Consider the following 15,179-nt stretch of genomic DNA (forward strand, 5'->3'; position numbering starts at 1 on the left):
TCCTTCAAAGCCACTAGTTGTTTTTTTTTTTTTTTTTGAAACCGTAATTATAGCTACAAGGAGGGAATACTATTTGGAAAATTATTATTTTTTTCATGAGTCATTGCAATTGTGTTTTCTAAATTTTTATTTATTTTTTCCATATTTGACATTTTCATATAAAAATGTAATGTATTTTATTTTACCCTTTTATGCATTTTGGGTGTTTTTTTTTTTTTTGATTATTTGTTTGGTTGCTTGGTTTTTCGAGGTAAGGTCTCACCCCAGCCCAGACTGACCTGGAATTCACTATGTAGTCTCAGGGTGGCCTCAAACTCACAGTGATCCTCCTACCTCTGCCTCCCGAGTGCTGGGATTAAAGGCATGTGCCACCATACCTGGCTGCTTTTTTTTTTTTTTTTGAGGCAGGGTTTTGCTCTAGCTCAGGCTGACCTAGAATTCACTATGTAGTCTCAAGGTGGTCTCGAACTCATGTTGATCCTCCTATCTCTGCCTCTCAAGTGCTGGCATTAAAGACCTGTACCACCATACCTGGCTCAATGACCCCTTTTAAAAATCTCCCTTCTCATTTATACCTTTCTTTTTCCCATTTATCCTTATCTTATATTTATGTCTTTTGTTTTAAGTATTTTATGTATTTGAGAGAGAGAAGCAGATAGACAGCTGTTGTAGTCTGGGTTGCATTGCTGTTAGAAATCACCCAACAAAGAGCAGCTTCTGGGAAAAAGAGATTTATTTGGCTTACAGGCTCGAGGGGAAGCTTCACGATGGCAAGGGAAAACGATGGCATGAGCAGAAGGTGGACATCACCCCCTGGCCAACATAAGATGGACCACAGCAACAGGAGGTGTGCCAAACACTGGCATGGGGAAACTGGCTATAAAGCCCATAAGCCCGCCCCCAACAATACACTCCCTCCAGGAGGCATTAATTCCCAAATATCCATCAGCTGGGAACCTAGCATTCAGAACACCTAAGTTTATGGGGGACACCTGAATCAAACCACCACAACAGCAGAGAGAGAATGGGCATACCATGGCCTCTAGTCACTGCAAACAAACTCCAGACACGTGTACCACCTTGTGCATCTAGCTTTACGTGGGTTCTGGTGAATGGAACCCAGGTCTTTAGGCTTTGTAGGAAAGCACCTTAACTGCTGAGCCATCTCTTCAGGCCCTCACGTTTTGGTTTTTTTTTTTTTTTTTCTCACGTCTTTTTATTTTAAACCCATTGAGTTAAATTAGGATTGCTCACATGGTCATGGGGAGACGGTTATTCACCGTGGAACAGGCAGCTTGCCAATAGCTACACAAAAGATGAACCTGACACCCCTTTCTCAGCAGCCGTCAGCTGCCATGAGCTACTCTGGGGGTCTGGAATCTCATGTATCCCTTCCCCGTGGAAGACGATGTGTTGATAGGCTCAGTTGTTTGCGGTTTGCCGTGAGTTCATGAACGTAACGGGCATGACCACTGCATTTTAACTAGCTTCCTGTCTCCCCAACCTGCACTTCTTCTGCTCCCCTGTTGTGCCATAATATTAGCATTCCCATGATTATTTTGGATGCAAAATCTGGGAAGCACCAGTGTCTGTTAGGTCTTTATACCTTAGCCACTGTGACCCTTAAAAGTAAGTCGAATCATGCTTGTTACAGTCGACAGCTCCTCACGCTGCTTTAAGGACAATCAAGTTCCTTAGCCTTCATATAGCTGACAGGTTCTTTATCAGTTTACCAGGCTCTCATGGGAAAATACTCCCCAAATTCCCTTAGTTCCTTTAAAAAAATTTTTTTTATTTGTTTTATTTTTGGTTCTTCGAGGTAGGGTCTCACTGTAGCCCAGGCTGACCTGGAATTCACTATGTAGTCTCAGGGTGGCCTCAAACACGCAGTGATTCTCCTACCTCTGCCTCCCGAGTGCTGGGATTAAAGGCGTGCGCCACCATACCCCAGTTTAGTGCCTTTTAAAATAAATTTTATTTTTATTTATTTATTTGGGAGTGACAGAGAGAGAAAGAGGCAGAGAGAGAGAGAGAGAGAGAGAGAGAGAGGGAGAGAATGGGCACACCAGGGTCTCCAGCCACTGCAAATGAACTCCAGATGCGTGCACCCACTTGTGCATCTGGCTTATCTGGGTCCTGGGAAATCCAGCCTCGAACTGGAGTTCTCAGGCTTCACAGGCAAGCACTGAACGGCTAAGCCATCTCTCCAGCCCCTTCCCTGCCCCCCCCCGTCTTTTTTTTTTTTAATTTTTATTTATTTATTTGAGAACGACAGACACAGAGAGAAAGACAGATAGAGGGAGAGAGAGAGAATGGGCGCGCCAGGGCTTCCAGCCTCTGCAAACGAACTCCAGACGCGTGCGCCCCCTTGTGCATCTGGTTTACCTGGGTCCTGGGGAACCGAGCCTCGAACTGGGGTCCTCAGGCTTCACAGGCAAGCGCTGAGCCACTAAGCCATCTCACCAGCCCCTCCATTTCCCCCGGCTCTTTTTTTAAAGCATGCCAGCAATTTCGTCCTAAGAAGTGAGTTTGTGAAATCTCCCACACAGGTAGATAAGAAACTGTGGTGGCCAGAATGTAAAGGGTCCCGTGGCCTCAAGTATTTGCGATTAAGCTTCCTACTTAGACCCGGGCTGGAGGAGATCCCTTGCTGGCTGGGGGAGGGAGGAGGGGCGGACCTCGGGAGTCATTGGCCCACTGGGTGCTCCCAGCCAGCTTGCTCAGGCTCCCTCGGTGTGAGCCCGGTGTCACACCTTCTCAGTGTGAAGCTTCCCTTCCAAACCGTCATAAGCCGCTTCTGCTGGGATGCCTTTGCAGAAGGTAACTTGCCGACAGCAGCCCACCACTTGTGCACCCGTCGAGGATGCCCAAGGAGAATGCACCGAAGGATTGTGACGGTGCTTGTGCAAAGTGGGGGGGGGGGAGTCCCGGGGGAGGTGGGCTCAGGCTCTGCAGGTGGGTTGCATGGAGGGGTCCTTCCCGGCACGAGGTCCAGAAGTACCCGGTAAAGTCGATGGCCTCAGCTCCTGCGTGTGACCCGGGGCTCCGGGGAGTCAGCTGTACGGGCCCCGGTCTTGGCCAAGCTGTAAGTTCCAAGGACGCGTGGTAGGAGCAGCAGCTGGGGAGCCACGCGGCGGGACCTGGGCGCGTGTCTCGCCCAGGACGCGGACACGTCCGTCACGGCCCTGCGCCCCGAGCGCTTGGGCCACCTCGCCAAAGAGCAGCGTGGGCCGTGGGAAGCGTCCTCAGAGACCAGGCGCTTTTTCCAGGGGACCCCTGGCATTCCGCGAACGGTCTCTTCCAAGGATCGGGCTGTGTTATGTTCCCAACAGACTTGAGCATTAACTCAATGTGTTTTTCTTATTAACAAGCGGTTGGAGGCTTAGGAAAAAGACCAAGCTGAAGAAATAAACAATTTTCTGCACATCTCAGCTGGAGTGTTTGAGACATTTTGCAAACTTGCTATGTTTGTAAAAACAAACAAACAAACAACAAAAAGAGCCTTAGGGTTGCAGAGATGGCTTAGCAGTTAAGGCGCTTGCCTGCAAAGCCCAAGGACTCTGGTTCAATACCCCAGTGCCCCAGGCAAGGTCAGATGCACGAGGTGGTGTCTGGAGTTTGTTTGCAATGTTTAGAGGCCCTGGAGCACCCATTCTCTCTGTCTTTCTGCCTCTCTCTCTCTCTCTCTCAAATAAGTAAATTAAATAAATAAAAAGAGCAACAAGCCAGGCATGATGGCACACGCCTTTAATCCCAGCACTCGGGAGGCAGAGGTAGGAGGATCTCCGTGAGTTTGAGGCCACCCTGAGACTACCTAGTGAATTCCAGATCAGCCTGGGCTAAAGTGAGACCCTACCTTGAAATACAAAAAAGAAATAAATTAAGGGCAACAGTACAAGGTAACACACGGTAGTCCTGATTCTCTTTCCCACCCCCCTGGGTCTCCCTTAGCAGGTGGTAAAGTGGTTGGGGAATGAAAGGCGGAGTAGCTGCTTCCTGTTGTGGGGGCAGAAGAACGTCTCTTTCCCTAAGCGGCTGATGGGAAGGGAGGGTTTAGCCCAGGCTTACAGCCTCAAGGGGGAAGCTTCACCTTGGCGGAGAACGCAGGGGAGCAACCTCAGAGTCCATCCCCAGTCACACCCCTTCTCCAACGGGGCTCCACTTCCCAAATTGCCACCTGAATGAGGCTCGATCACAAATACATGAGTCTATGGGGTGGGGGTGCATTCCCCATTCGAACAGCTACCACAGGAGGCAAACCCTGAGATTCCAAATTTTGGGCACTGATTTGAGTGGCACCCGCTAACGTGCATACGTAGAGTGGTCTTGGATGTGGGTGCAATTGCAGGTGACATTTTGGACAATTTCAGCTTGATGGTATCAAGCATTATCAGTTTCAAGCTATGCGTTGGAAGGTGGCGGTGGCTACCCGGCCCTTAAGCAAGAGGCTGGGACATGGGGTGTAGATCAGAGTTTTCAATGCAGGAGTGATAACTCAAGCTATTGGGATGCACAATGCTGCAGTCAGGTTCACATTGCGGGTGGAAATCACCCAACCAAGAGCAGCTTGTGGGGGGAGGTAAAAGAGGTTTATTTTGGCTTACAGGCTCGAGGGGAAGCTCCATTCTGGCAGGGAAAACGATGGCATGAGCAGAGAGAGGACATCACCCCCGGCCAACATAAAGTGGACAATAGCAACAGGAGAGTGTGCCGAACACTGGCATGGGGAAACTGGCTATAACACCCATAAGCCCGCCCCCAACAATACACTGCCTCCAGGAGGCTTTAATTTCCAAATCTCCATCAGCTGGGAACCTAGCATTCAGAACACCTTAGTTTATGCGGGACACCTGCATCAAATCACCACAGACAAGTTCCCCTCTAATGAATAGTACCAGTGCATATTGGTGGAGGTCAAAGGCCAATGAAGACCAAGGAACAAATAGTAAAATGGCCAACCGGGAAAACACAAGACAGTATTGGTGGATTAAAACAACAACAACAAAAAGCTTCTTTAAGCCAGGGGAGGTAGCACACGCCTTTAATCCCAGCATTTGGGAAGCAGAGGTAGGAGGATTGCTGTGAGTTCGAGGCTATGCTGAGACTCCATAGTGAATTCCAGGTCAGCCTGGGCTAGAGTGAGATCCTACCTTGAAAAACCAATAAAAAATAATTTTCTGTGTGTGCATGGGTGTGCATGTGCCGCAGTGCATGCTGGAGGTCAGAGAACACCCTCAGGGTGTCAATCCTCTCCCGGCACCTTCTTTGAGACAGGGTGCCTCTTGTTTTGCTAGCTGGCCTACAAGCTTCTGGATGCCCATCATCAGAGATGCCTGATTACAGATGTGTGGGCCACTTTGGTCTGGCTTTTTTTTTTTTTTTTTAGTGTATTTATTTGACAGAGAAAGAGGGAGAGAGAGAGAGAGAGAATGGGTGCGCCAGGGCCTTCTGCCACTGCAAACAGAACTCCAGATGCATGTGGCCCCTTGTGCATCTGGTTAATGTAGGTCCTGGAGAATTGAACCTGGGTCCTTTGGCTTTGCAGGCAAATGCCTTAACTGCTAAGCCACCCCTCCTTTTTAAAATTTTTCGTCTGGCCTTTATGTGCGTGGTAGTGAGGATTAAACCTGAGCCAGCAGGCTTGCTAGAAAGTGGCTTTAACCACAGAGTCATCTATCTGGCCTCAGCAGAGAGAGAGTTTCAAGAAATATTTTGTGATCATTTGGGTCAAATTAATTAGCTAATTCATTCAACAAAAAATTAAGAAGCCATTACCACATACCCAATAAGATATCAGATTCTGGGGCCACAGAGATGCAAACCCCAAAACATCAGAACAGATTAAGTAGGAAGTCACGGAATGTGGTCATGAGGAAGGCTCACTGTGGTTTTGTCAAGGGGAAGCACACAGGACCCGCGGTTACATTGCAGTGGCTGAGGAGGCTGGGAAGGAGCAACCGGCAAGCAAATCTGTGATGAGATGCAGGAATGAGTCAGGAAACAAGAATTCATGCTGGGGCTGCAGAGATGGCTTAGCGGTTAAGACTCTTGCCTGCAAAGCCAAGGGACCTCGGTTTGATTCCCCAGGACCCATGTAAGCCAGATGCAAAAGTTGGCAAATGAGTCTGGAGTTCGTTTGCAGTGGCTGGGAGCGCTGGTGCACCCATTCTCTCTCTCTCTCTGCCTCTTTCCCTCTCTCAAATAAAAAAATAAAAATATTAAAAAAATAGAATTCATGCTGAGTGGAAGCCATGCTGTGTTGGGTAGTGGTGGGTGTAAAATCTTTCTTCAGAGGAACATACCTCTGAGGAGTGAGTATGTGGTAGAAAAAACAAAGAAGAAAAAAAGAAGAGATCTCTCTGAAGAACAGAAACAAAAAATTAAACATGCTTTTAAGCTGTTTGATACAAAGATAAAGCAATAGATTATCCCGAATTAAAGGCAGTGATGAAAGCCTTGAGATTTGACGTTAAAAAAAAAAACAAAACACTGATGTATGGAAGATTTTTAAAGATTATGACAGAGAAGCCACAGGCGAAATCACCTTTGAAGATTGTTATGGAGTTGTGACAGACTGGATATTGAAACTTTGAGCTGTGATAGAAGAATTTGATAAAGATGATAATGGAGAAATAAATCAAGAAGAATTCATTGCTATTATGACTGGTGACATATAAAAATGACAAGAAGAAACACCAAAAATGTTGTAGCTATGTTCTATTTATTTATTTGAGAGAGAGAGAGAGAGAGAGAAAGAAAAGAGAGAGAGAGAGAGAGAAAGAAAATGGGTGTGCCAGGGCCTCCAGCCACTGTAAAAGAACTGCAGACGTATGTGCCACCTTGTGCATCTGGCCTACATGGGACCTGGAGAATCAAACCTGAGTCCTTTGGCTTTATAGGCAAGGGCCTTAAACGCTAAGCCATCTCTCCAGCTCTTATATTTTATATTTATGTATGGAGTCATGTTAAAAAATAAGCCTACATTTTCCCAGAAGGACCCAAATAAAGCTTCCTCAATATTTGTATTTGAATAGTCTTGTTAGCACCCAAATAGTTTATCTTTGCATTTATAACGCAAGTTTTATATCATGTTTTTAAAAAATCAAATAATGTGGTATATATTTTTTAAGGCTTTTGATTTAATATTACTGCTTTAATTTAATTTGATGCATATATTTTGCAGATTTTTTTTTTTTTTCTAGGTAGGGTTTCACTCTAGCCAAGGCTGGCCTGGAATTCACTATGTAGTCACAGGGTGGCCTCGAACTCACAGTGATCCTCCTACCTCTGCCCTCTGAGTGGTGTTGGGACTAAAGGCATGCGCCACCACACCTGGCATGTGTTTTGCAGATTTTCATTAGTAAAGATGTTAATTTTATTATTTTAAAAAAGAATTCAGGCTGGAGAGATGGCCCAGTGATTAAGGCACTTGCCTTCAAAGTTTAATGACCCCGGGGTTCAAGTTCCCAGGACCCCCATAAGACCAGCAGGTACTGTTGGGGTAAGGTTTTATTAGTCTGCCTCTTAGGGTGTTGCCACTCTCTTTGAGGGAGACAGACACCCAGCAAATGAAGAGCACGCATATGTTAGCCAATACAGCCTTCCTGGAGGCTGCTCCTCTCTGTGGTGGACACTTGAGCTGAACCCAAGGAAGGCAAGAGGTGGGGGCAGTTACACACACGCAGATGACCCAGCCTCTGGAAGCCTGGGGCGTGTAGGGTATGAGGTGTGGAAGGTGGGCAGTGGTCAGCTCCATGGGGCTTTGCTTGTGGGGGAAAAGGGATTGGTTCTTTTTTTTTTTTTTTAGTTTTCGTTTTACAGAGAGTAAGAGAGAGAGCAAGAGAGTGACTGAGAGAGAGAGAGAGAGAGAGAGAGAGAAGTGGCACATTAGAAAATCAGCCACTGCGTTCTAACGCCGGACACTTGCGCCACCTAGTGGGCATGTGTGACCTTGCACTTGCCTCACCTTTGTGCATCTGGCTAACATGGGATCTGGAGAGTTGAACATGGGTCCTCAGGTTTCGCAGGCAAGTACCTTCATCACTAAGCCAGCCCTCCAGCCTAGGGCTTGGTTCTTATTCTAGTCCTCGAGGGAAACAGTTGAGGCTTTAAACCAAGGAATCCATCAGATGTAACTTTTGTCTGGGAGGCACTCTGCTGACTACTGGACAAGAGTTCGCCGTGGACAGGAGGAGACTCAGGGGAGATAATTGATCAGGAGGCCTGTGGGGAGGGCAGGGTGAGGACTGTGGGGACTTGGATTAGTCCTGGTGCACACGGGGACACATTAGAACTGAGGACATATTTTGGGTGTAATTCCATGATGGGCTGGATTTGGGTTTAAAGGAAATTCTGGATTATAGCAAACAGAAGGCACAGTCTTCAGAAGAGGTGGGGGGGGGGTGCCAGTGGCGAGAGGAGGGCAGTGTATGTATGTATGGTGTGTGTGTGGGTGGAATTGCCTGGTACCAGAGTAGGTAGCAGGCTAGGATCCTACAAAGGGGCGAGGTAACGAACTTTCCTACTTTCTTTCTTGTTTCTCTGGGCTGGGGGGAGGCGGGTTTCGAGGTAGGGTCTCACTGTAGCTCAGGCTGACCTGGAATTCACTATGTAGTCTCGGGGTGGCCTTGAACTCATGGTGATCCTCTTACGTCTGCCTCCCAAGTGCTGGGATTAAAGGCGTGCGCCCCCACGCCTGGCTCTCCTTCTTTCTTTTTCATGTGCATGTGGTGTGAATTCCACATAGGTATGGGCATATATGTATCCGAGGCCACGTGCATGCCTGTGTGTGCATATGCACAGGGAAGCCAGAGGTCAGTGTTGAGTGTATTGTGCAATTGCTTCTTCATCGTATTTTTTGAGATGTGTGTGTGGGGGTCTCTCACTGAACCTCGGGGTCACTGGTCTGGCTAGACTAGCTAGCCAGCAAGTCCTAGGGACCCTCCTGTCTCTACTTCCCAAGTCCTGGGATTCCGGGTGCATGCCATCACCCCACTCCAGGCTTTGATCCGGGTATCGGGAATCCAAACACAGGTCTTAAAGCTTATGTGCAAGCACTTTACTGACTGAACCATCTTCCCAGCTCCTGAAATAAGTTCGTAAACTAGAGGCAACTTTAAAATTCCGTTTTCTTCCTAGGAGGTTTTCTTTGCTCAAACATCACCTTTCAGTTCCTCAATGTCCACTACCTTTAGACTCTGCCACCTAATGAATTAAACTTATTTTATACTTCATAGTGTCTTTATGTATGAAAATTAACAGTGAGTCCTTTTTTATGTGCTCATTAACAGAAGTTAATTTGAGCCTCGCTGATACTGATGTCACAATTTTTCTCTTCTGTAAATCGCTGTAGCCTATTTTAACAAAAACAACTTGTGAAATTTCCAGAAGTGCTGCTATTTCTTCATCCCTTCCCTTTTCACACACACTTTCAGATTTAAGTTGGAAACTTGAGACATCTTTATTTCTGTATCTGTTAAGGTAGTTATCCTCAGGAATTAAACACTAGGGTGAACTTGTGACCTTGGACCTGAGCTTAATTTAAGAGGCAATGTTTATTGTTGATGGGTAGGAACAAAACAAAACAAAACACATCATCAACACTGTAGTTCTTTGGCCTCTCTTGAACAGAGAGCTTTCTGATAGCGATAATTATATATTTTATTTATTTGTTTATTTGACAGAGAGAAAGAGGGAAAGAGAGAGGGAGAGAGAGAGAGAACAGGTGTGCCATGGCCTCCAGTCACTGCAAATGAGTTCCAGATGCATGCACCACCTTGTGCATCTGGCTTACAGGGGTCCTGGAGAATTGGACCTTGGTCCTTAGGCTTCACAGGCAAGTGCCTTAACCGCTAAGCCATCTCTCCAGTTCTGTGATAATGATAATTACTAGAAGATTTATAAGAAGAGATGGGAGAACGCTATGCAGGAGATTGTGACCTCCCTGCTGTGAGGCACAAGAAATGCTTCAATACTCAGGGTGCTGAGGCGTGCCCAGATCAATCCTCTGCTTAGAAATATGATCAGAGAGCAATGTGGACCAGAGTTCTCCAAATATACTCATCTCGGACAGCTTTACTGTGACTCTCTTTAGCAGTCTACCTGGTGCTGTTTTCTGGACTGTTCCTGTTCTGTTCACATGACGCTGTCACTTATGTAGATGTGGAGGGGTGCCTGCATCCTGAGCAGTATGTTTAGAAACATAGGACATCTTGTGAGCAAACTGAAACGTCATCAGCTTTGCCAGTGGACAATGGCTTAACTTACGTTATGGGGTGGAGAGATGGCTTAGCGGTTAAGGCACTTGCCGGCAAAGCCTAACGACCCAGGTTCGATTCCCCAGGACCCACATAAAGCCAGATACACAAGGTGGCACACGCATCAGGAGTTCATTTGCAGTGGCTTGAGGCTCTTGCACACTCATTCTTTCTCTCTCTCTGTCTCTTTTTTTCTATCTCAAATAAAATAAAATATTAGAAAAATTTTTAAAAATACTGAACTTACATTTTAACACTGCTTTCAGCAACTTGAAGTTTCTTCTTGCTGTTTTGTGGACTGTGGCCGAACCTGAAGTGTAGCTGTAGGAAGATCAATTTGGATTGAACTTTCAGACACAGGACACTTCTTGTCCCAAGACAGTCGAAATGTTCATATTTTTCTGTCAGCATTTTTCTCCTAAATGGTTTTATGATCCATTCTTTAAGTTTTGCTTTCTAATGATATTTGCAGGAAAATGGATGAACCTGAAAAGTAGTGTATGAAGTAAGTCAGAAAGGGCTGATGCAGCATTTTTCTCTCATAGGTGGATCCTAGTTTGGTGGTTGTGTGCAGTATGTGTACAGGGTGTGTGGTGTGGCGTGTGCACACGTGTATGAGTAAGGGTGTGCATGAGCGCACACGTGCTGAGGCACGAACCTGCAGAGGCCAGAGGAGAACATCGGGTCTCCCCCCACTCCATTGCTCATCCACATGTTTCCTTCAGATGGAAGTCTCTTACTGAGTCCCAAGCTTGTTGTTTTTTTTTTTATTAGCACCAGCTATCCCCTGGTCTCTGTGCCCCTCAGGACCGGGGTTACAGATGCAGGGTTACAGATGCGCATGGCCACATCCCACTGTTTACACAGGTGCTGGGGAATTGAACTCAGGTGGTCTTAAGCCCCATCAGGTCCTCCTGATTGCATGGGAAGCATTCTTACCCACTGAGCCATCTCACCAGCCCCTGGATTCTAGGTGTAAATGCGAATATGTGTGTTTGTGTGTGGATATAGCTCATGTGCCCAGAAAAGGTACAACAAAAGGGGGGAAAGGAAGGTATTGAGGAGGGGGTGTGTGTGATGGTTAAGATGCTGTCAACTTGATCTGTTTAGTAACCCACAGAAATCCCTTTTGGGTGGGTCTCCAAGGTTGCTTCCAGGAAGGATTCACTGAAGGAGGAAGTCCTTCCCCCAGAGTGAGCCCTCCCCTAAGAGCAGGGCCCCCTCTCAGAGGAGAACTTCATAGAAGGAAGCTCTGGGTGAAAACAGCCCCGTCCTTCCTTCCACTGGGCTGCCAGAGCTGCTCGTTGCCTTCCAGTGTGGACTGAAGAGACCAGGGTCAACTGAAGACCTGCGTGGATCGAAACCCAGTGGCTCTTTAGGAAGCCTCCAGGCCTTCAGTGCCGGATCGGGACTGCTGGGGCATCTGGCCACGTGGACAGAGCGTAGCTACTGGGTTCCTTGATTCTCGGGCCTGCAACTGCTATTGGACTACTGTAAACTAATTCAATCAATTCCTTTTTTAATATAATTCATTCTAGCAGTTCTGTTCCTCTAGAGAACCCTGACTAATATAGGGTGTAATAAAATACATGAGATATGAAAACAGAAAAGTGTTACTGGGTATAGGAGACAAGAAGGGAGTGGAGAATCAACAAAAACAAATTTTGTTTGAAAATGCCATAATGAAGTCTAATACTTTGTATGCTAACTAAACATAAGAGAATTTCAGTGCTGGAGAGATGGCTTAGCAGTTAAGGCCCTTGCCTGCAAAGCCAAAGGACCCAGGTTCGATTCCCCAGGTAAGCCAGATGCACAAGGTAGCATATGCATCTGAAATTTGTTTGCAGTGTCTAGATGTCCTGGTGAGCCCATTCTCTCTCTATCTGCCTCTTTCTGTTTCAAATAAATAAAAATAATTTAAAAAGGAATTTCAGAAGTTTTGTTTCCTGATCATAACCAAAGCATAGCTTAACCTGTGAGCAAGTTACCACTGTAGGGCATATAGACTTGGGATGGGAGAAATGTAATAAATAAAAACACTGGGCTGGAGAGATGGCTTAGTGGTTAAGTGCTTGCCTGTGAAGCCTAAGGACTCCGGTTCGAGGCTTGATTCCCCAGGACCCACGTTAGCCAGATGCACAAGGGGGCGCACGCGTCTGGAGTTCGTTTGCAGTGGCTAGAAGCCCTGGTGCGCCCTCTCTCTCTCTCTGCCTGTAGCTCTCAAATGAATAAATAAAAATTAACAAAACAAAACAAACAAACAAAACACTGAGAATCAGACCTATGGTCAGCAGGGCCTGGATGGATGTCTTCTAGCCGGCAGGATCACAGTGAGAACATGTGTGTGGAAGTCGGGGAATCATGAAATGTTTGGGCGTTGGTGAATCTTAAATTCTAATGCTCTTGAAGAGGCCTCTCCTGTTCTTACAGATGCTGTAGGCAGATGAGGAAGGAGAGGCAATTGGCTTGGCGGCGTGTAAAGTAACCAGTGTGCAGACCCACTGCTGATTGTACAACTCTCATGTGGAGTCCTGGAAGGGAGCAAAGGGTACTGAGGACTTAACTAGGCCACAAGGTTGTTTTTTTTTTTTTTTTTTTTTTTTTTTTTGCTGACTGCAGCCTCGCGTGAAATGCGGAACTCTGAACCAAGAGTAGCTAACCAAGACAGGTCAAGGGGAAAAAGAGTTTCCTTGCTGTTTCTCATCTTTCAAGTCTGGACTTGGAATCTAGTTCCAGTTTTGACAATTTAACAATTTCAGGTAAAGCATTAACCCGCCCGTGGCTGGCATGCTTGTGCTGTTAAATGAGATGATCGGCCTGACTCAGGTGAGTTTCCAGCCATAGCACGCATCCACTTCACCTGGGGCACCCGACCCCCTAAAGCCCGGCTTCGAAGGCCCCGGTGGACCTGAGAATTTGCATGTCACAGTATACACATTGTCTGAGGATCACGTTTGGAGAACCTGTGACCTAGAAATGATCCTTAATGTCTTTTCCTATGTAAAAAGTTCTTAATCTTCTTACCTTAATCTTTTCTGCAAAGTGAATTTGACCCTTTCACAGCTCTCGAGGGGCTGGTCAGTGAGGGGTTATGTTAATGAAACCTAGCTTTGTGAGATCTTTAGGTGAAAAAAACCACATTTGAAGTATTGTTTTAGTATACTGTTATGTGGAAACCCACAAGGATGTTTTAAGAGGAATGTGAGAGATTCTCCTGATCTGGCAAAAAAGAAAACAAGGAAGAACTGTATTGTACTCTGGGCTTTATAGTCCTTTTGGTATCATTTTCCTATGAGAGCTAATCTCAAAATAAACATTATTTATTTAAGTTGGAGCCAGTGGAAATCCCAAGGAAAAAATTAATTGGCTGCAAGACCAAAGCACTAAGTAAGAAAATGTGGAAAAGAAAAAAAAAAAAAAAAAAGAAAAATGTCATGCGGTTAGCTGTCTAATAAAAAAGTAAAAAGTTTAAAAAAGTTTAGTTGTATTTTGCTCATGTCCTTTCATATTTAAAGTGACGTGAAGCCTTTGTTGTGATTCTGCTTTTCTTCTTTATTGGTCTTTAATACAAATATGCTTGTTTTTAAAAATTGAGTTAGAGGCAGTACATTAATCAGAACAAGGAAAAATGGGTTATTCCAAATGAACAGTCGGTTCCTTGTTCTTGTTAGACTCAGTTTTGCCTGTAGCACTTTCTTTGGGAACATGTGCTGGATGATACCAGCTATACTGGGGCCTCAAATATGACAGTTACATTATGTTCTGAGCCACCTAATTGCTAAATGGGTATAACACTTACTTTAAAACTTTTTTTTCTTGCTTGTGGGCTGAAGAGATGGCTTAGCGGTTAAGGCACTTGCCTGCAAAGCCGAAGGATGTTGGTTTGATTCTCTAGGACCCACGAAAGCCAGATGCATAAGGTGGTGCATGCTTCTGGAGTTTGTTTGCAGTGGCGCTCATTCCCACCCCCCAACTCTTTCTCCCTCTCAAATAAATAAATATAATATATTTAAAAATATTTTGCTTGGGCTGGAGAGATGGCTTAGCGGTTAAGCACTTGCCTGTGAAGCCTAAGGACCCCGGTTCGAGGCTCGGTTCCCCAGGTCCCACGTTAGCCAGATGCACAAGGGGGCGCATGTGTCTGGAGTTCGTTTGCAGAGGCTGGAAGCCCTGGCGCGCCCATTCTCTGTCTCTCCCTCTACCTGTCTTTCTCTCTGTGTCTGTCGCTCTCAAATAAATAAATAAATAAATTAATTAAAAACTATATTAAAAAATATTTTGCTTGTGTGTGTGTGCATATCATGGTGTGTGGTATATGCACGTGTGTGCGCCCTTGTGGGACTCCGCCCTGCAGCGAGCCGTGCTTCTCGGAAGTCCCGAGTGGAGCATCAGGTGTCCCTCCTCGCTGCTCTTCTGCCTGGTTTCGTTTGGACCTGGAGCCTCTGCGACTGGGGTTACCCCCGAATGTTTGACATGGGCTGGGAAGTCTCCGACCCCCATGCCTGCGCAGTGGCCATCTCTCCAGCCCCCCACTTACTTTTTATACACTGTTTATTTTATGCCAGGTTTTTACCAGTTAATATTCCCAAGAACTTCACATGTTTTTTAAAAAAAACTTTTTTTTTCTTTTTTTTTTTTTGGTTTTTTGAGGTAGGGTTTCACTCTAGCCCAGGCTGACCTGGAATTCACTATGGAGTCTCAGGGTGGCCTCAAACTCACGGTGATCCTCCTACCTCTGCTTCCCGAGTGCTGGGATTAAAGGTGTGTGCCACCACACCTGGCTTATTTCTTTTCTTTTTTTTTTTTAAATTTATTTATTAGAGAGAGAGAGAGAGAGTGTGTGTGTGTAAGAGAGAGAATGGGCGCACCAGAGCCTCTGGCTACTGCAAATGAACTCCAGACGTGTGCACCATCATGTGCATC

At 46.0% G+C, this 15,179-nt stretch overlaps 1 pseudogene; it reads left to right on the forward strand.

Moving 5' to 3' along the window:
• Nucleotides 1-6,235: 6,235 nt before the first annotated feature.
• On the forward strand, nt 6,236-6,677 carry LOC123463396 (annotated as a pseudogene).
• Nucleotides 6,678-15,179: the final 8,502 nt, after the last annotated feature.

Source organism: Jaculus jaculus, chromosome 9, assembly GCF_020740685.1.
Source record: "Jaculus jaculus isolate mJacJac1 chromosome 9, mJacJac1.mat.Y.cur, whole genome shotgun sequence".
NCBI lineage: Eukaryota > Metazoa > Chordata > Mammalia > Rodentia > Dipodidae > Jaculus > Jaculus jaculus.